Source organism: Sciurus carolinensis, chromosome 3, assembly GCF_902686445.1.
Source record: "Sciurus carolinensis chromosome 3, mSciCar1.2, whole genome shotgun sequence".
NCBI lineage: Eukaryota > Metazoa > Chordata > Mammalia > Rodentia > Sciuridae > Sciurus > Sciurus carolinensis.
In genome coordinates, this window is record NC_062215.1 from 47,961,878 (window position 1) to 47,985,258 (window position 23,381).

Here is a 23,381-nt window from a genome sequence, read left to right on the forward strand (position 1 = left end):
GCAAAGACTGTCTTAAATCAGTGCTATCTTAGGAGGGAAACACTGACCAATCTTCTATCAAACTGAAGAAAAAAAGCAAGAATGTTTGCTATTGCCATTTTCACTTAACACTTTTATGAAAACCTGACCAAAGGAGAAATAAAACACAAAGTAGTTCTAATTATTGCAAACAAGCAAATTATTATTTAAAATATGACTATATACCCAGAAAATCCAATGGGTAACCATATAACTTTTAGAATGAAAGGTTAATAATGTACCAAGGTAACATATATGTATATAAAAATCTGTAGATTTCCCATAGGCCAGCCTAAGTGCTTAGATAGCATAATGAGATTATATAGGTTGAACCTCCTGAATCCAAAATTCCAAAATTCAAAATGCTCCCAAATCCACAACCTTTTGAATCAACATGACACTCAAAATATTTCAGGTTTTAATTTTCAGATTAGGGATTCTCAACTGGTAAAATATGTGGAAATAATCCAAAATCCAAAATTTTCCAAAATTTGAAACACTTCTGGTCCTAAGCATGTTGGATAAGGAATACTCAACCCCATTTGCAATAACAAAAATGTAAAATATTTAAAGAAAGCTTAGTAAGAAATTTATCCTTTTTTTTTTTTGCTATCCCTTGGGTTTTTAAAATTTTTTATTTTATTTGTTCTAATTAGTTGTACATGATAGTAGAATGCATTTATACATTTTGAAAGATCATACATAAATAGAGTAAAATCTCTCATTTTTCTGATTATACATATTGCAGGATCACATTGGTCATGCAGTCATACATGTACATGAGGTAATAATGTCCATTTCACTCTACTATCATCCCTTCCCCTCTATCCCTTCTCTTCCATTCACTCTCCTCTATCTATATAAAGTAACTCTATTCTTTTTTTTTTTTTTTTTTTGGCGGTGCTGGGGATTGAACCCAGGGCCTTATGCTTACGAGGCAAGCACTCTACCAACTGAGCTACATCCCCAGCCCAGTAACTCTATTCTTAAAGAGAAAAATAAAATATTACTAGACCTAGCAGCACTTCATACAGACTCTTCCTCTGTTTCCTAAATGTTATGAGAACTGGGGACAGGTCTGGTTTGGATCTTGATGAGATCCCTAATGCCTAAATGTGCACAGTGGGATGAGTGGAGGAGTAGCTCCTTTCTGGATATGTCAAATCCAAGAAAAAGAATGGCAGATTATGCACTGGCATTTAAAGCACAGCACTGCGAGCTGGCATATGCCTATTCTGATCACATTCCACTGGCCAAAGAAGTCACATGGCAAAAACAGACATCTTTGGGGTGGAGAAGAATAACCCTCCCATGAGGAAGGGGCACACATAGAATGGTTTCCAGTGAATTTAGAATCTGTGTTCAATGAAGGCGTGTGGGAGAAACCTTCCATGTATATCCATTGAAAGAATAAATAAAGGTGGAAGCAAAGATACAGGAAACTATGGAAACCCACAGAATGATAAACAAGATTGAACTGGTGTTAAGGGATGGGCTAAATTTTTCCCAGCACAAAATCAACTGAATCACTTAGCAATATAAAACTGCACTCTGTTTTGTAACATACCCCCTTCCAATGCCTTAGAGGATCCAACTAAAGAAACTTAGGGAGATGCTTCATCAATTCCACTGATGATATAAAGGAAAAAATGGTCAGAAACACCTGAATAAATTGACAAAACTACAGTTTCAGTGAGTCATTAAGAAAACATATCTTTCTAGCCTATTCAACAAATGGTGCTGGGAAAACTGGAAGTCCATATGGAACAAAATGAAATTAAATCCCTATTTCTCACCCTGGACAAAAGTCAACTCAAAACGGATCAAAGATTTAGGCACTAAAACAGACCCTGCGCCTAATAGAAGAAAAAATAGGCCCAGATCTTCATCATGTTGGCCTAGGATCTGACTTCCTCAACAAGACTTCTAAAGCACAAGAAGTAAAATTAAGAATCAATAAATGGAGGACTGGGGAGATAGCTTAGTCAGTAGAGTGCTTGCCTTGCAAGCACAAGGCCCTGGGTTCGATCCCCAGCACTGAAAAAAAAAAAAAAAAGAATCAATAAATGTAATGAATTCAAGCTAAAAAAGTTCTTCTCAGTAAAGGAAACAATCAATAATTTGAAGAAAGAGCCTACAGAATGGGAAAAAATCTTTACCACATGTACCTCAGATAGAGCACTAATCTCCAAGATAAATAAAGAACTCAAAACACTTAACACCAAAAAGACAAATAACACAATCAATAAATGGGCTAAGGAACTGAACAGACACTTCACAGAAGAAGATATACAATCGATCAACAAATATGAAAAAATGTTCATCTCTTGCAATTAGAGAAATGCAAATCAAAACTGCTCTAAGATTTCATCTCGCTCCAGTCAGAACGGTAATTATCAAGACTACAAGCAGTAATAAGTGTTGGTTAGGATGTGAGAGAAAAGGTAAACTCATATATTGTTGGTGGGACTGTAGATTGGTGCAACACTTTGGAAAGCAGTATTGAGATTCCTCAGAAAACTTGGAATGGAACCACCATTTGACCTAGTTATCCCACTCTTCATTTTATACCCAAAGGACTTAAAATCAGCATACTACAGTGACACAGCCACATCAATGTTTATAGAAGCTCAATTCACAATAGCAAAACTATGTGCATTGTGAAGGGTAACCTAGATGCCCTTCAACAGATGAATGCATAAAGAAAACATGGTATATACACACAATGGAATATTACTCAGCCTTAAAGAAGAATGAAATTATGGCATTTGTGGGTAAATGAATGGAACTGGAGAATATCGTGCTAAGTGAAATAAGCCAAGCCCAAAAAAACAAAGGCTGAATTTTTCTCTGATAAGCAGATGCTGATCCATAGTGGGGAGTGAATAGAAATGAATGAAGGAACTCTGGATTATACAGGGGGGAGTGAGGGGAGGGCAGGGTGGGTGGGAATGGGAAGGATGGTAGAATGAGACAGATATTATTACCCTATATACATGTATGAAAAGAATTTAAAAAATTATTTATCACTGTCAAAAAAGTTAATAAAAAAATAAAAGTTAAAAAAAAAAAAGAGGACGTATCTTTCACCTTTGTCAGTTCAAGTAGACCAAACACACATGCATACCTATGTATAGAGGATAAAAGGATATAGAGAATTTATATAACACCTTAGTAAGTCTGATTTAACTGATGTGTATCAAACTTTAGTTATATTCAGAAAATGCATATTATTTTCAAATGCCATGGAAAATTAACAAAAATTGATCAATATTAGTCCATAAAAAATATTTTCCCAAAAGTAGAAATATTGCAGATTGCAATCTTACATTCTCTAACCACAGTGTAATACACTCAGAAATTCATAATAGAAGAATTTTTTTAAACACTAGAAATGTCTAACTCTCTTAAATAACTCTTGAGACAAAGAAGAAATAAAAATTACAAGAACAGCCTATTTTTAAAATTATGACAATAAGAACAGAACATATAAAATGTAGGGGCTATGGCCAAAAAGACACTGGGTAAAATTAATAGCATTGAGAATTTATTATTAAACACAAAAGACTGAAAGTATGTGAACTAAGTACCCAATCCAATAAATTAAATTAGACCAAAATATCTATAAAATGCAGATACAGGAAATAGACAACAATAAAAGTATTTTTAAAAATTGTTTAGTAAAATAAAAAAAATCTAAATTGATAAAGACTGGTTGCTTTTTAAAAATTAACAGAATGAATTCTGGGGGCAATGATAATTGCACAAAAAGAGACTCTTTTAAAGCTCCCATATTAAATAGCCATGTTACTTGAGATCAGAAAAAAAAAGGAATACAGTTTAATTTTTTAAAAAGTGAGAGCAGAAGCACAAATATGAATCATTAAGAACATAAAAAGCAATATAACCACAATTTTGAAGAAGATTATTTTGATTTTACATTTGATAGTTATTGGTAATTATGTGTGTTTAGAATTGAAAAGTATGATTTTCTGAAAAATATTAGTAAAATTTCACAGTAGAAGGAAAAAAACTTAAATAGATCAATGATAATAGAACTTTCTTTGGACCTATGTGTGTTTGAACAAATATTCCCCAAATAGTATCAAATGCAAATAGTTTTGTGGATGAAGTTTTTCAAATTTTCAAGGAACAAGTCTTCTGTACAGGCTAAATTTTGCCAAAATATTTAAAATCAAAACATGGGAAACCTCAAAATGTATTTAGTGGAACTGATACAAGACCTGAAGAGTTGAAGAGTTGAAGAAATTAATTTTTGAACACACTCACAGAATGTAATGCTGCAGACAGAAATATAGAAGGGACATGGGGGTAGGAAGGATAGTAGAGTGAAACAGACATCATTACCTCATACACATGTATGACTGCAAGACCAATGTGATCCTGCAATACGTACAATCAGAAAAATGAGAAATCACACTTCATTTATGTATGATTTATCAAAATGTATAAATACATTCTACTGTCATGTGTAACTAATTAAAACAAATTTTTAAAAGTCAAATAAAAAAATATATAGCAGTGTAGAATTGGCTCTTTTTTGGTTGTTCATTTGTTTTGTTGTTGTTGTTTTTAGTTTATTTTGATTCATTGTACACAAATGGGGTACAACTGTTGTTTCTCTGGTTGTACACAGCTCTTAAACAAACAGAATGAAACATTTTTCTTTCTTTCTTCCTGTTTTTTTTTTTTTTTTTGATACCAGGGATTGAACCCAGTGGCACTTAACCACCAAACCACCTCCCCAGTCCTTTTTATTTTTTTATTTAGAGACAGGGTCTTGTTAAGTTGCTTAGGGCCTTGCTGAATTGCTGAGGCCAGTTTTGAACTTGTGATTCTCCTGCCTCAACCTCTAGAGCCACTGGGATTACAGGTGTGAACCACCACACCAGGAAAAATGAGAATTTAACAGAATAGATTAACAGTCCATGTCACATAAAGATAATACCTACTTAAAAGGACACAGTCAAATAGAGAAATTCACACTTAAAATAGTTGGTATATATCTTGGGTAGAGTGCTTACCTAGCACATACCAGGCCCTGGGTTCAATCTCCAACACTCCAAAAAAAAAAAAAAAATAGAATAAAATAACTATGTAAAATATTAAAATAAATGCTTCTGGGAGGTGGGAGAGAAGGAAATAAGAATGAAGGTGGAAGTTTGAATAAACAAACAAATAAATAAATACAGAGTGATGTTTGCCATATGAGGCTAATGTGCTGCAAACTAAGAAGCCCATTTAATTCAACCCTCTACACAAGAGATTATTTAAAAGAAAAAAATAAAATAAGAAAAAAAACTGAGAAAACCATAAACTAAATCTTCCTGATGACTAGGGATATAGAAAGTTAAACACTGATAAATACAATACACAAAAGCAAAGTAAACTCTAAGTAGAAATGAAAATATGTTTAAATATTTAACAATCTATTTATTAAATTCAAAATAGGAAATCCATGCATGTCTTTGATAGATGCAAATGGGTGTTAAACAATTTTTCAACACTCAATCCTGATTAAAATTTTTGGGAAAATGTAGCATATTTCCTTAAAGTGATAATAATAATCTATCTGATACAGGGAGACAACATCATACCAAATGGTTAAATGCCAGAGGCATTTCCATCAATCATGCACAACCTTAATAATGTGTTTAATACATCAGTGTATATATGAAAAACTAAAAGGAACCAGCCAAAATAACTATTATAATTGAGCTAAGTAATATGAAAAATCAATAGTTACACTATTTGATATTAAAGTATTTAATTAAAGTATTTGATATTTTAAATGCATGTAAATTCTTGTAAATTTATTATAACTTAAAATGTAAATTTAAGGCAGTTTTTTGAAGAATATAATGGGATGGGAAACAAACTCATTTTGAAAAATCACATAAATGTACAAGTGGATGAGGTTAGACCAAAAAAATCATAATGAAGAGACTACCAGATACCAATACAAATTTTAAGTATTAAATTAATATGTGTTAAAATAGGTCAGTGCAAGAGGGAGGAAAACACAGAAATAGCCCACTAGGAATAACAATTTAGTATCCCATTTTCTTGATTGTGATATTTCTGATATTAGGCTTTACCTCTAGATTTCCAAATTGCTGTGATTTCTAAAGTAGCGGTGAATCTCACAGTCAATTGCATCCAAGAATCAAGGAAATAATCTGACATTTCAGATCAGTTGAGAGAGAGTGAATTAGCGAATAAACAGTTCTGGAGCAATAGGTTAAACTCTTAGAGAAAACAACTTAAAGATTAAATTCCTTTCTCATGCTGTACATCAAAATAAATGTCATATGGTCGAAGGAAATAGAAGACAGAATGGAAATATCCTCTTGTCATAAAACCAAATGACCTACCTAGAGAGCCTATAATAGAGATTTGGAATCTCTTGACTGAGTAGCAACTGAACAGTCCCCATTCAGTGTGACTTAGGATAAAGACCCTTCCCACTGCAGATGCTAGAAAGTGGAAGAATACTGAAGTCGTGAAATAAAGAAGTGTTACGTCCATAAAAGACCATGGTACACCACTACAAGTAAGGTGTTGGAAAAATAGCTAAAGGCATAAGAAAATGTTCAAAATATGATGTCCAACTAATAAATGGCATATAATCAACTTTTCAAAATATGTGCTCACACAGATTTGTATGCATATACATAATTTCTTAGAAAAATGAATGAAAGAAAAAATCATGAACATTAACAATTCGGGTTGATTTTTATCGTCTTTTTTCTTGTCTTTCTTTCTTTTTTTTTTTTTTTTTTTTGGTATCAGGGATTGAACCTAAGGGCACTTAACCACTGAGTTGTACTCTCAGTCCTTTTTTTTTTTTTATTTTGAGACAGGGTCTTGCTAAGTTGCTACAGCTGGCTTCGAACTTGCTCTCCTCCTATCTAGGCCTGTTGAGCCACTGGGACCACAGCCACTATGTCCTGCTTACTGTCTTCTTTATTGTTTTCTGAATGTTACCTGAATTTCCTTTTCATCTTCCCATACCTGAACTGAATAGAGAGGTAAATTAGCCAACAATTTATGGTAGAGCCTGTGTGTAAAGATGTCCTCCAAAAAAGATAAAATTTATTAGCCAGATAAATCAGATTCTCTCTCTGAATAGTTTGATCTGGAAAATGGCATGTGGAAAGAGGTTAGGAGATAGAATAGGGCTGTGTGTGAGTCATAGCATGCCAGAAATATAAGAAATGAGAAACCAAGTGTGAGAAGAAGCTAGCAGGTGGAGGAAAATGGAGGTTGGTGGTGGAAAGAGAAGTATACCGAAAGGGAAGCAACCCATGGAGAGTAACCAAGTTACACTAAGAGGGGAGCATTAGAGAAAATATCCATGAGCTTCAGCTGCTTCAGGCCCTAAAAATGCTTTGGATCTCATTCCAGTCCTGGAAACACAAATAAAACCACAGTGGTATGGTTTGGATATGGTTTGAGTGTGTCCCTCAAGCATTCATGTGCTAAAATTTAACCCCCATTGTGAAGTATCAGGAAGGTGGAAACTTAATCTATGATATTCAGAGGTGGGACCTTTGGGCAGTGGTTAAGATTAGATAAGGTCATTAGACTGGAACACCCATGAATGAATACTGATGGCTTTATAAGACAACAGAGAGAGATCAGGGAAGACACACACACACACACACACACACACACACACACACACACTCCCTGTCCCTTGCCTCATGATGCCCAGCACCACCTTAAGACTCTAACAACAAGAAGCCCATCAACAGATTCAGGACTTTGAAACTTGGGAACTGTGAGCCACAAAACCTCTTTTCTTTATGAGTAAGTTTGCCTCTGGTATTTAATTATAGTAATAGAAAGTCATAATGCACATGATTATTGGTCTTGATGCTTCAGAAAAAAATCTTTATTTTTTTATGCTCATGAATAAAAAGTCAAAATTATTTGTAATCTATGAAAAGAATACATTTTGTGTAAAAAAAAAAAAGGCATCTATAAATCCACTAAAAAAGACAGGAAACTCTCAAATGCTAATGTTAACTCTGGTTATCTCTAGTAGTGAAATTATAAATGATTTATTTTTTCTTCTTTATGCTTTTGGCATTTTCAAGTTTTCCAGAGTGAACATATAGTACTTTTATAATCATTTATAAAACAAATACATGCTATTTTAAATGGCATGTGTGTGAATGTGTTCTATTGACCTCAGTCTGATAAAAAACCTTCATAAATTTCACCACTAGTTTCCTTGTGGAACAAAGACCAAGACCTTTGCTGATATCCATCTATTTCCCACATTTTTTACAACTAAACTAAACAACCAAGTGTAGCTGTTCTGGGCCAAAGTTTGTATCCAAGGTCAATAGATTTCCCCCTGCAGTGACAGAATGGATCCAACATAGTTAGAATGGCCTCCTATTGACTCATCTAACAAGCAATTAGTGTTCTGGAACAGGAAATAAGTACCATTTGAGCTAGGGAGGCATCTGTTTACAGAGCAATCAGTTCATCCCAGCATCTTAGTCAAATTAGGCTGTAGAAAGAAGGCTTTCCATCAGAGTATCCCATCCTTCCATGTGATGCCTCTTTTGTGCAGATCTCAAGAGCCTATCTCACCCAGAGGAACGGTCCAACCCGAGACACACAGACCCTTGAAAACAGAGAGCATCCCAGAGGGGGTACATCATGTGGAAACTAGCGTTTTCTCTCTCCGCTCACCACAAACTGCCACCACCACCCTCCCACACCTAATCCCAATGACGTGATCTTGGCTGCAATCATGAATTCTTTCTGTTGGAACCAAATGGACACAGTGGAACCTGAAGACATTCAAACACTAGTGTGTGAAAACCTGAGCGAGACATTTAATCTTTTCAAGTTTCAATTCATCCATGAAATAAAGAGGCTGATGCAGGCACGAGGCTGTCTGGAATGTTCTGTGAGCAGCTCAATGATCTAGGCATCAGAAGCTATAAAAACATCGGGGCCTACCAGGGAGGACACAGATGCCATGATGCTTCCCAGACCTGCTTTCTCTGGGAGTGTTTGAAGCAGCTGGGATGACACTCCTGTAAACAGAAGATACCACCAGTAAGACTGTTCCCCATGTGCATCCACCGTCCCTTGCTTATGGATGTGCTGCTGCTAACACACTATTGAGAGCTAAGAGTTTGCGGCATTCAGATGACACTCCAAACTCTGAGTTTTGATCTTAGGGAAATTTTTGATATGTGTTTTCTAGACACATCTAGCAGAATAACTATTCATTTCTAAAAGTCCTGGACTTTAAAAGGCTTCTCAAGTACCAATGCATGCTCCAAAGATAAATTTAAAAGGAGCAGAGTCGAAATGAATTATAAACATGTGGATTAAATTTCCCACAAGTACCCAACTTTTTGAAAATGGAGAGAAATATGTTTAGAGGGGGGAAAGTCTTAATTCTACAAAACTCAAAATCATCTCTCAAAGAATCGAGACATTTGCCAAACACTTGAGTAAAGGAGACAACATTTCAATTTAATCTCCTTTGATCTGATCTACAGAGTCAAGATAATCCAAAGGCCTATTTGCTGTATTCTTTGGGTCCTTGTGAATATCTGCTGTCACAAAGCACCAGCTCAGAGTCCCCAGATGACATCAGAGTGCAGAGCTGTGAGCCTGACCTGGTGGTGGCTTATCAGTCTGGTCATTGTCCGGGAGTCCCATTCACCTTCGGGCACCATAATGGTCAGATAAGGCGCAGCTTGCTAGGTTTGAGATTCTTCATGATGACAAAGAAGATGACCCAGCACCGTGGGTGTTCAGGTTCTAGGAAATGCTTGCAGTGCCAACACATTCAGGAGCCGAGCACCCACCTTCAGGCATCCAGCAGTCAGAAGATCCTGGCTTTCGTGGCAACTAGTCCTTTCCTCTCTACCTACAATCATTCTTGCAGGCCTTCTTTTCCCTCTAAGCTACCTACTCATCTTTTTTTTTTTTTATCAGCAGACTAGTCATAAGAATTCCCAAGAATTCTGAACCCACCCCTGTCAGCCTGAACCCCTGAAATCTGGTGTCTACCCATCATTTCTCTTATCATTTTCTTTCACCTCTTGAAAGGATTTGACACACTCAACCACTGTCTGCTTTTTTTGAATCCTCTACCTTCTTGTTTCCTGATAACTCTCTTCTTGTTGTTATGTTTCTGTTCTGACTATTCCAACTGTCCTTCCTGTCTTATCCGTGTCAGCTCCTGTTCAGAGCCCTTTAGGGACAGCAGGGTCTACCAAATAAAGACACATTGCTCACTCCAACCTCCAGGGGCTTCTGTAACCTTGTCTCAATCCATCTCTCCAACCTTGTTTATTATTCTTTCCTTACTGTAATCTGTTCTCTGACCAAACTGGATTTCCTAGGGTTTCCTTTTCATGCCAGAAGAGTTCCCATTAAGGTAGGTTTACCCTTAAGTCCCACCAGCCCTGAGCAAAAATCCTGCAAGTCACCCAGATTGTCTTTAAATGCCAGGTACATCGTGATAATGATCAGGCTGCTTCCTCCCTCCTGTTCACCGGCCCCCCTGAAAAATATGATAATTTCCTTCTCAGTAGATAAAACCTGACACAATGCATCTTGTATTTCCCCCTCACTCACAGAGCTTATCACATCATGGATTACAGTTATTCCTACACTTGCTTTATCTCCCTTATCATAAGGAATATTCCCTGAGGACAAAAACATTGACCCATGTATTTTTACATACCACAAAGGGTCCAGCGTGTGCTTTGCACATAGTGGTGTTTGTTGACAGAAAAGAGTCCATCTCTCAGGGCATCAGCTTCCTCATCTCTGAAACTGGAAGGTTGCATGGAATGTGCATTAGAGGCAATGCCAGCACAAAGCTTCTATGGGCAAGATTCCTCCTGGCCATCAGAGTTTCAACTGAAACTGGAATGCCAAGAGAGAAGACAAAATGGAAGTGGTGTCACGAGGTAAGAAAATGAGCATTGAGATTTGAGGTCCACTAAGAAATACTTAGTAAACCATTCCCCCTTCCTTCAGGCGGGCTCAGAAAGGCAATCCTCCCTGCCCAAAAAAGCACGAGAAGGCTAGAATTAACAGCGCTGTTTTGTTGAATGAACCACACATCCCCATTGGACAGGGCAAGATAAGGTGAGAAGGATCCCATTCCCCACGAGAGCAACTTCTCTAAATAGCTTCAAATCGATTTCCTAAGAATTAACCTATAAAAGTTGTTTTTTAAGCCTTCCAGATAGACTCAGTCTATTTTATAAACACTTTCTCAGATTTATGTCTGGCCTATAAAACCAGGCTGGGTCTTTGGTTGAGGGCAGGGAGACTCATATTTGGCTCTAATACCCTGGAGCTACACTATAATGCCATTTGCTAAGCCAACGCTGGGGGCCTTCTTCTTAGGTGAAACTTCCTTATAAGGAGGCCTATTTTTTATATACTTCAATAACTAGCCCACTTTGGAGAGCCTCCAGGATGGATTGTCCATATACCTAGCTCTATAGCCAAGAGAGATATAGTGAGGTCCCAGTTTATTTAGACAAAGCTTTGATAACCAGAATCAACTATTCTTTCTCAGCCCAAAGCTTATAGGGCAGCCAAAAGTCTGCAGGGAACAAATGCACTTGTAAAACAAAGTTTGCAAGCCCTTGGAAAAACTGTCACCTGTAAAACTGCACAGACATGTCCTGCCTGAGTCATCTGAGTTATAGAAATGAACTTTTGATCAAAGACGATGACTGCAGTAAGTGGAAGGGCTCCTAAGAGGGCCACAGAGAGCAGCGGTCAGACTCTGTGGAAGAATCTATCTCTTCCCACTGGAGTTTTGGGGGACCAAGTCCAGAGGTCTTGAGATGAGAAAAAAATGGAGGCATGATTGACAGAAGAACAGATATAACTGAATTCCACTCCCTTCATTTAAATAATTTTTCTTTCCTATTTAGTTGTTGATCTCAGGCAGCTTTCATCAGCAACTGTGATTCCTAGAGAGAATTGTTTTTTGAAGTAGCTGAGCAGAGAAAACTTGAAACTCATAGTCAAGGGAAAATAAGGACAAAACTGAAGACTTATCTTCAGATCTGGATGGCACCCAGAGCTCCAGCTGGAGTCTTTTCCTCCTACCCCATAATGAGAATTGGCACAAGAGAATTTAACTAGAGTGGTCTTTGCTTATGCACAATTTCATTACCCATAGTCAACTGCAGCCCAAAAACATTAATGAAAAATTTCAGAAATAAACAATTTATAAGTTTTAAACTGCATGCTGTTCTAAGGAGCATGATGAAATCTCACAGAGTCCCATTCTAACTGGCTCTGTCCTGCCCAGAACACCAGCCTTCTCTGTCCAGAGTCTCCTTACTGTATATGCTACCCACCTGTTAGTCACTTAGTAATCCCCTCAGTTATCAGATCCACTCTCAAGGTATCCCAGTGCTTGTACACAGGGCTTGGCACTGTCCTCTGTTTCAGGCAACTGCAGGGATTGTAGAATGTATTCCCTGCAGATAAGGGAGGACTACAATAGTTCACAATTACACCAAAAAAATGAGAAGAGGGACCCTAGTAGACCAGAAATTAGTAGAAAATATGGAAAGAGAGACGACCAGGGAGACCAGACAATAGAAGAGAACAGTGTAGTCATCCCTTCCCCTCATCCCTTCCTCGTCAATCTTCTTGAGCTTCAAGAGAGAGCTCTCTAAGATACCCCCACCATCTTGTTCAAGGTGTGAGACCAGAGTTTAAACTATTTATTCATCTCTTCTATGAAAGGAATAATTTAGTATTACTTCTATCATGCTATTTTCCATTTTCAATTGCTATGGTTTTTCTTTGTTTCTTTTTTCTTCTCCCCTTCTTTTATTAAATAAATTCCTTACTCCCTTTTTCCCTTCCACTAATTTGAAAATTATACACTCTAATTCATCATTTTAGATATCTAAGATGCATACTTGGCATTAAAATTGGAAACAATCAAAATCTCTATCTTCCAGACAAAATTCAATTCCGATTTTCTTTTCCCATCTGTTATTTTGTTAATGATAAATTTATTTATATAAATTAGTTTCTCCTTGTTTTTTTTTAAATTTTTCAAATGATTTTTAATTCTTTTACCCTAATTTTCTTAAGTTTTTACATTACTACACCTTTCTTTCTAGATCTTTTAAACATTGGACAGAATTTGAATGGGAAAAAAAACACATTTTTTTCTGATGAATAATATCACATATAGCTTCAAGAACATGAACATTTTGAATATCGAGAATTGAAGCTGCTGGGGAGTGGGGAGATTACACTTATTTGTAAGCATTAAGATCATCCTGAGGTCTGAATAGGAAAATATCTCTTATACATCATAACAAAATTCTCATCTCAAAATAAAACACTCTGAAGTGTATACAGTTATAACCATATTCAACTTTACAATATCCAGAAAAACCTGGATTTCTTGAAATGATAAATGAAAGAGTTTTTAGTCAGAAAACAATTTATACCAAAATGATAAAACTTGAAACCTGTCCCACTGTGCAGAAGTCTGCTCCATTCTTTGTCCACCATTGTGAAAAACATAGATCCTGGGACTTCCAGCAAATGCCAGGCAGATTTATCATTTGAACATAGAAAACTCCAGTAAGATTAGCTTTAACACTTCATTTGAATAGGGCATATGATTCAAATTACTTAGGATAAGGCCCAAAGGCTCATGGGGTTGCTGGTACCATTTCTGGGAGTGTGGTATCATGCACTTGATTTCCATTGAGTGTAGCCATGGTTGTTCAGTTACAAACCATGTTCTCGAACTTCTAACTCAAGGAAGGCAGAGAGAGATCACAGACCCAACCAGAAGTTCTGTTCAGCTGCTTGGGTCAATACTATCTTTCAATAAGAAGACCTGGGCTATTACAACTGTGGCTACACAGTACATATCACTCACACTGGATGGGATACTCCCACTGGGTCCTCAGGTTTGTGACCCTTCTGAATGCATACCATCCAAGAAGGACAGGTTAGACAATCCCTGAGAGTCACTGTGAAGCCACAGTGGCTGTCACCTTTGCAAGCACAAAATCTTGTCTCTCTTGAATTCATCTGTGTATACATGTTGTGTGTGCATGTGTGTGCACCTGCTCATCTCTGCACACTCATCGGGTTATACACTCTTGACATGGGAGCACAACAAGTCTGGGCCTTTTATAAAAGTCTTATTTCAGATTGAGTCAAAATGAGGAAATTGCATGCAGCACCAACATTCAACAGTGTTCATCCTTGTTTTTAACTTTTTGCTAAAAATTAGTCCATTTATATATCATTGTTTATTTAGAGTTATCAACATGTTTAACAATCTTTTTCATACAATAACTTCAATTCCTCTGTTTGATTTCTTCCTGACTTTCATGTTTCAGTATTTATTTACACAAGAATCAGTAAGGGTTCTTTGGAAAATGTTCATATTTGGTCCTCACTATTGAATGATATGTTTAGCTGGGTATAAAACTCTAGGGTGATAGTTGTTTTCCTGAGTACATTGAAGGTGTAATTACATTATATTCTGACATACTACCTATGAAAGGTCTGCTATCTGTCCACTAGTTGTTCTTTTGTAGATATACATTCTATCTTTCATTCCTTTTTTTATTTATTTTTTGTTTGGTCTTCAATATTTGGTAGTTTTTCCTACATGTAGTTAGGTGGAGATCATATTTTCCCTAATCCTGCTTGGGACTCTGCATAGTATTTCACTCCTTAGATTTATGTTTCCTTATCAAATATAGAAAATGAATGTCTTCCCTTTAATATTATCTCTCCTTCATTGCTACTATTTTCTCCTCTTGGAATTTCTATTAAATAAATGGCAGATGTTCTCACTCTGAGTCTTTTAACTTCTTTGTCATAATTGTAATCTCTTCATATCTCTGTGATGAGTTCATATTAGTTTCCTCAGATCTATACTCTAAAGCAAACTGAATTTGACTGATACCTTGTATGTTTTTTTATTTCAGTTACTGTATTTTTAATTTCTTGAAGTTCAATATTGATTTTTAAACCTAATTGGTTTCAAAAGTACCTTGATTTTTTTACTCCTTTCATTTTTTAAAAAACAGAATTATTTTATAGTCTCATTTAGATTTTTTTCTAAATATTATGACATTACTTCCCCCATTTATAGCATGTGCTGTTTCAAAAACTACAGTCCTGTGCCACATAATGACGCATCAGTCAAGGACAAACTGCATACATGACAGTGGTCCCAGAAGAATGGAACTGAGAATTTCCTATTGCCTAGTAACATGATAGCTGTCATAGTACAATGCATGGCTCACAGGTCTGTGTGTTGTGGTGATGTTGGTATAAACAACCAACTACACTGGCTGTCATACAGAAGTGTAGCACATACAATTATGTGATGCTTAATAATGATGATCAATAAATATTGGTTTATGTATCTACTATGCTATACTTTTTGTTATTTTAGAATGTATTTTAGAGTGTATTCCTTCTAATTATACAAATAAATTTACTATAAAGCAGTATGCCATATTACACTAGCAACTCATACATCTTGTTTATTGCATCTTTGGACTGCATCACTTTCCCTTATACTTCACTTCTTTTCATGTTTTGATTTATGGAGTCCTAAGAGCAATAAACTTTCACATACACACACACACACACACACACACACACACACACACACAGCCCAGGTGTGTAGTGGGCTGTATCTTCTAGGTTTGTGTAAATATACTGTATGGTGTTTCATATAATGATTAAATCATGTAACACCACAACTCATGACAGTATTTGAGTGGTTGTATACTTGGTACTAGGCATTACTCTTGGAACTTGAAATGCATCCATAAACAGAACAGGTAAATTCGCTGCCTTCGTGGGGCTTGTATTCTAGTGGGGGGAGACAGACAATATATAAGACATATAAGATGTATAGTATGTCAAATGATGTCAAAGCCAGAGGGACAATAAAGCAGGAGAGGTTGAGGGAAGGGGGAAAGTTGAAGATTTAAATAGGGATGTCATGGGAGCCACCTGCATAAGGTGGGGAGCAAGGGAACAAGTTCTGTAGTTATCTAGGAGAACACTCAGAGCAGAGGGACCATGAAGGCAAAAGCCCTAAGACATCATCATGCCTGGCCTGTTAGAGCAATAACAATGATACCAGCATGACTGAAAGAAAGTTACGGAAGGGCATGAGAACCCCTGTATGATCTTTGGCTTTTACCTTAAGTAACATTGGGAGTCATTCAAGGGCTCAGTGAGGAATGACATGATCCAATTCATATTATTAAAAGGTAACTCTGGCTACTTTGTTGAGGATAGACTGAAACAGAGTAAAAGCAGAATTATGGAGACCAATAGGAGCTACTACCGTAATCCAATCAAGAGATAATGGCAACTTGAATCAAGAGAAGTACTGTGAGGTGGTGACAAGTAGTCAGAATCTGAATGTATCCTTGAAGGTTGACCCCCACAGGGATTGGGTGAAAAGTTGGATGTGGGATGTAAGAAACACAAAGACTATCAGTCTCATCATTCAAAGTTGACTCCAAAGTTTTTGAGTTGTTGAGAGGATGGACCTACCATTTATAAAGACAACAAAGGATGCAGAATGTTATAATGTGGATATGAAGTACCTCCCAAAATATCCTGTTTCTGCAGGAATATTCAGAGGTGAAACGGTTGGGTTGCAAGATCTGTAACCTAATCAGTCCATTCTGATTGAAATGGACTAACTGGGTGGTAACTGCAGGCAGATGGGCCATGGTTGGAAGAAATGGATACATGGGAACTTTCCCTGGAAGGGTACATCTTTCTGAGGCCCCTTTACCTTCTCTCTCTGTCTCTCTCTGCTTCCTGGACACCATAAGTTGAGCTTCTTTCCTCTGCCATGCCATTCGGCCATTATGCTCTACTTCACCTTGGGCCCAAAGCAATGAAGTTGACCATGTATGAATGAGACCTCTAAAACTGCAAGCCCCACACAAAATTTTTCTCCTCTAAGATGTTCTTATCAGGTATTTTGGTCACAGAGACACAAAAGTGATGAAAACACAGGGGGACAGAGTTTGCAGAATGATCAGGAGAATGTTTGTTTTATACATTATATTGGTTTTCTATTGCAGCAAAACAAATTACCTCCAAACTTTGGTAGACTAAAGAGTAAATATTTATTTTATCATGTTGTCTAAAGGCCAGGAATCTAACGTCAGTTTACCTGAAAGGTTCTGCCTCAGGTAGTTCATGAGAAGACAGTTAAGCTCCACCAGGGTTTCAAGGATTTGAAAATGTGACTAGCACTGAAGGATGTACTCCCAAGGTCAGATTCTTGCCATGTTCATGCTAGATGTTGATTTAAAGCCTCAGTTCTTCTCCTCAGGGACTTTCTACAAGGTAGCTAGCATCTCCTGGAGCAAGCAATCCAAGAACGAGATGAAGGGAGACTAAAATAGCAGCCCAATACCTATTTTTTATAACCTACTTTCAGAAGGGACTTCATATTACTTCTGCCATACTCTGTCAGTCAGAGAGACAAACCCTGACCCCAGCATGGGAGGGACTACCCAAGTGTGTGAATACCAGGAGCCAGGGGTCTTTGATGGCCACCCCAGAGGCTGGCTAACACACATCTTTGATATGCTTATTAGACTCTTCAGTGGAATTAAGAGCAGAGTTCAGACTGGAGATAGAAATTGATAGTATAAAAGGGAAATATAAATAACACTAGGTGATATAATATACAAAGTCAGGATAGACTTTTTAATTAATTTTTAAGTAAACTCCCCATCAGGATGTCATCCTTTATTTCTTCTTTTTTGTTCTCTGAGTTGGTAAACTGACCCCTACAGAAAGTATTGAGTCTATTTATGCTATAGATCCAGAGCTTTCATTCTTTCTAGTAGCTTTTCATGTCAACTTTCTTTGCCTAGTGTTCTCACACCAAAGAAATGTCCTAAATTTGGGCCACAGGTCTAGGATTTGATTTTCTTAAGGTTGTTTTTGGTTCTCCATCCAAGGACCCAACTTCCTTGCTACTTCCCCCTGACTATTTGCAGAGTAACTTTTACAAAGAAGCAGTTATTAGAGACCCCAGTTTTCACTCTAGAAGGTCTGCTCCAGGAGGGTCAAGCCCCTCTCTCCTGTCCATCCTGGAGAATCACCCTGAAACTCCCAGCCTTGGGGCCTCTGTGACTCTTACACCCTCAAAGGGCAAAAACAGCATCGAGGTCCCATTTCCTCTTCTGGCCTAGATTTATCTGTTAATTTCTGTCACCTAATGATTTCCTCATCTTTCTTTTAACTTGATTAGGCAAACACAAAGTATTGTTGGTAATAATTTATCCAGCATTTCTCTGTGTTTGTGATAGGAAACAGATAACTTATCCAAGTCAAGAAAAGCTGCCATTTTGTTGGGAAGGTGTTCACATATTGTTTATCTATTAGGAAAGAAATAAAATCACATTGTTTTTACAAGGCTTATTTCTAGCTCTCCATTAAAACTCCACTATTCATTTTTTTTCCCTATATAACTTCAGGTACCTTCCTAAATGCTTCCCACCCTAAAAAAAAAAAACAGATTTCAAACATTATTTTCTCATAATTTCTTCCTTTTGTTACAATTAAGTAGTGATTCTCTTCTCTGAAGTCATTAAAAATAACAACAACAACAACAACAACAATAACAAAACTCTGGAAAGGTATCTCAACCCTTCTATGAAACAAATCTTGGTTCTTTTGTTGTTTCTGATCAAATCACATGTGTTGAAATCTCTTTCATAAACTGTACTTGCCCAAAACTCTACCTTTTTCACATAACTATAAATGGTAAGAACCAAAGTTTCTTCTATCAAAGACTTTCAGACAAAACATTGTTAATAGCAGTTTAACTTTTTATTCAGTTGAGAAAACATTCTTTTTGTTTATCATTAGGGAGAAATGGTCTTTTATCTTTCATAGTGAAACAAAATTGTGAATTCATTTGGATAATTAGAATCTATCCAGATAACTGAATAGAATCCCAAAGCCCAATTATGACTGGCAATAACTAACCATCAGACTGACATGCAGTGCCTACAAATTTAACTCCTGATCTAGGCACTTAGGATTCTTTTCAATGAATCTTCAATGAATCTCATTTTACACCAGCCTGCAGAAAAGAGGCTTTTCTTCTTTCTAAGAATGTCCCATACCATATCTGCAGAAATTTGGGATACGCTGGCTCCTTTGATGGTTCTAAGAGAACCAGCAGACATTCATGGCTCTTAGGAGTCCCAAATATAACACTGCCCCTACAGGCTGCAAAATTATCAGACTCAAAGTGAAGATGGGACACGAGAGCTCCATCTGCTCCTAGAAAAAGTCCACCATCAATTGTCCATACCACTCTAATGACCTCACTACTATAGGCTGCCTTGGCAGCCATTATGGCCTGTGTCCCTGAGGATGTCCGTCTCTTCCTGAAGCATAAGATTCACCAGCCATTCCTTGTCATCCTGCCACTCTGGACATCACTAGTCTGAACCTATCTCTCGCACTTCTTCACTTTTCTACGCCCATCCAACACAAGCAACTTCCCTATAGTCTGAACCCTCCTCTGAACATTCCCATTGCTTTGCTCTAACCAAAACCTGGCTTATCTCTGAGAAGACAGACTTCCCTACAGACATCTGAAGTGCTAACCACTTTCTCCCTCACCATCCTGAGTCCACCTAGCCAAATGTAGAGTTATGTCTTCCCCACTCCTCATGACTATTCCAACTATTGTTCCTCTCTCCCCCCCAACTCCCTCGACCACAAAGCACATACCTCCACCTTTAACCAATGGTGCCCTCCAGGCATAAGTCATCCACAGACTTCAGTAGACTTCCCTTCAGTCCTCATAGCCTTGGTCCTTAATTCTCTCAAATATTACCCTTGTCAAAATTCCCAGTTATTGTAATAGCAAATCAATGATCGTTCCAAATCCCTGGTCTCCCAAGACCTTACCCTCCAGTTGTATTGTCCTCTGCCCTCTCTCAGTCACCCATTTTATAGTCATGACCTAGACCTGATTATTACCAATAACTGCACCTGCTACTGTACAATCCCAATTGCCTGTATCTAATGTCTGTCTCATAACTGTCCCTACTTCTTGGCCCATTCTTTTTTAATTACCCCCAATTTCAATACTCCTTCACCCCCACCAGGGCCTCAGTCCATTCATCCAATAAGTTCTTGCTCTCCCTCAGCCACCTCTAATCCTCACCTCCCTCTCCCCCAGCTCAGATTCCATGGTCCATTTTTATGGTCATGTATTTGCATATTCCCTAGCTCCCTACCTTCTCCTCTCTCCATTGCTTGCTCTCTTTGCTCTTCTCTGAACCAGAACCTGTGCAGCTCAGCATGGCTGCAGAAAACCACCCCATCATGCCAATGAGAGAAACTTGAAATTAATGACCACCAATATTAAGCAGATTGCTTGGAGTGGCTCAGTCACCCAACTGTATGTCCTTAATGCAGTTATTCTTCTATGTACCTAAGGGACTGTTCAATACCACCTCCATCTTCATATCTTAAACACTGACTTCCATTCTCCACAAGTGCCCTTGCTTTTGATCTTTCTGAAAAAATCGAAGACTCAACAACTGAAGGTCTTCCATATCCTCCTACTACCCCATCAACTAAGCTACCTTTGTCTATACTCATTTAAACTTCCTTCTCCTCTCTTGCCTGCCTCCCTGTTTTTAATGGACTATCTGTTCCCCTCAAAGGAAGTCTTTGTTTGAACCTGTAACTTCTCATTGATTCAAAGCTATCGTTTCAACAATTCTGTTATCTCTCTCATCATTAATTTCCCTTTCTACGGCATTATCTCCATCAGAAATCAGAACACAAAATCATGTATTATCATCCAGTGTTTAAAAAAAGAATTCCCCCCTTCACCCCACATACAACTTTAGTTGTGATTTCTTGGGCTTCCTTTAAAAAGGTAAATTCTTGAAGGAGTTAGAGATGATGAACATAGACAATCTCTTTCCCACCTTGAACCTGCTATATAATCTGTTTTTCCTCCCATTACTCCCTGATAATTCTATTAGCAAAGTCATCGGTGACTTGTACATTGCCAAATCCCAGAGTCAGTCAGTCAGTCCTCAGTCCTTGTCTTTCTATACATATATATATATGTATATGTATATGTATATATATAACTTTACCCTCTCTCCAAACATGCTCTGCCCTTACCTTCATGAAATCTACTTCTTTATTCTCTTCCTAGCCCACCAGCCACACAGTTTTAGTCTCCTCTGCTTGTTCTGATTTTCCTCTCCAGTCTCTAACTGCTAGGGGTCCCAGGAGTGTGTCCGGAACTTTTCTCTTCTCTGGCTCTACTCATTCCATGGGAATTTCATGCCAAACCATAGCATTGTACACCATATATACCTGATGACCTCCTGAACTCTGGATTCCTATCTCCACCCACCTACATGCTATCCCTACTTAGATGCCAAAAATCATCTCATACTGCATTACCTTAAATCCAACTCTTGTTTTCTTCCCCCAGCAAAATATATTCTTCCCATTTCAATAACTGACAAAGCTCAATCTCCCATTTGCAGAAACCAAAACTCTAAGCATATTTCTCAAGTCTCTTGCTCTCACATCCCACGTCTAATGCATACAACTGTCCTATTGTCACATCCTTGAAGATAGATCCTGATGCCAACCACCTCTCACCACATGTCTAGCTCCAGTCCAAGCCACCTGCAGTAGCCTCCCTATTTCCACCCTTGCCCAGTTCAGTCCATTCACAACAGAGCCATCAAAGATCCTTTCAACAAGCACAACAAATTTTGATGTACCACTCCACAATCCCATTCAGATCTCTCCATCTCACTAGAAGAAAAACCTCATAATCTTTTGGGTTCCATCTTTTGCCTCTGTCTCTCTCTTGCTCACCTGAATCCAGCCACATGAGCCTCCTTGTTGTTCCTAAAACATATAGAACATTCTTCCCCTCTGCAAGGAAGACTCTTTTCCCAGACATCCTCCTGGCTCACTTCCCAAATTTCTACAGGTCTATGATCAAATGCCACTTAATCAGGCCTCACCTGACCACCCCTGTAAAATAGCAGTCCATGTTACGAACTGAACTATGTCTCCCCAAAGTGAAGCTGAAATTCTACCCCCCAATACCCATATATATATATATATATATATATATATATATATATATATATATAACCTTGGAAATAGGATCTTTGCAGATGAGGTCATTAAAACTTGGAATGGAACCACTGTTTGACACAGTTATCACACTCTTCAGCATATACCGAAGCACTTAAAATCAGCGTATCATAGTGATGCAATCACATCAATGTTTATAGCAGCTCAATTCACAATAGCTAAGCTATGGAACCAATCTAGGTACTCTTCAAGAGATGAATGGATAAAGAAAATGTGGTATGTGTGTATATATACATATACACAATGGAATATTACTCTGCCATAAAGAAGAATGAAATTATGGTATTTGCTGGTAAATACATGGAATTGGAGACTATCATACTAAGTGAAATAAACCAATTCCAAAAAACCAGAGGCCAAATGTTCTCTCTGATATACAGGTGCTAACACAATAAGGGGGAGGACAGGAAAGAAAAGTTCATTGGATTAGACAAAGGTGAATGAAGAGAAAGGGGGATGAGAATAGGAAAAACAGTAGAATGAATCAGACATAAGTTTTCTATGTTCATATATGAATATATGACCAGTGTAACTCCACATCCCATACAGCCACAAGAATAGGAAGTTATACTCCATGTCAAAATTCATTCTACTGTCATGTATATCTAAAAAGAAAAAAATTTTTAAAACAAAAATAAAATTTTAAAAAGATGAGGTCATTAGAAGGAACCAAATCCAATATAACTAAAGTCGTTATAGAGGGGGGATATTTGAACTCAGAGGTAGAGACACAGGAAATATGAAAGTTGGAGTTACACAGCCATAAGACAAGGAATCTCAGATGCTAAGAAAGCGCCTAGAGCAGATTCTCCCTAGCACCTTCAGAGGGACCATGGCCCTGCTAACCTGGAACTTGGGCCTAGATCCTCTGTAACTGTGACACTGAGTTTGTATTCACTAAGCCACTCAGTCAGTGATTCTCTATTACACCATCCCTACACAAAAAAATAAAACTAATACAATTTGCTTTTCTCTAGACCATATAACCATCTGATTGATTGATTGATTGATAACCTTCACCACGTATTGTTTCCTTACAGAAGAGAGGAGGGATTATAGTCTCTATATAGGAAGGATTCTTTTTCCTTCTAAGAGGGAGAGTAGGGAGAAAA

General features: G+C 37.5%; 1 non-coding gene across 1 annotated transcript; it reads right to left on the bottom strand.

Moving 5' to 3' along the window:
- Positions 1–913: 913 nt before the first annotated feature.
- Trnat-cgu (transfer RNA threonine (anticodon CGU)) lies at positions 914–986 on the bottom strand. The gene has a single exon. It is a non-coding gene; the product is annotated as a tRNA-Thr (tRNA).
- Positions 987–23,381: the final 22,395 nt, after the last annotated feature.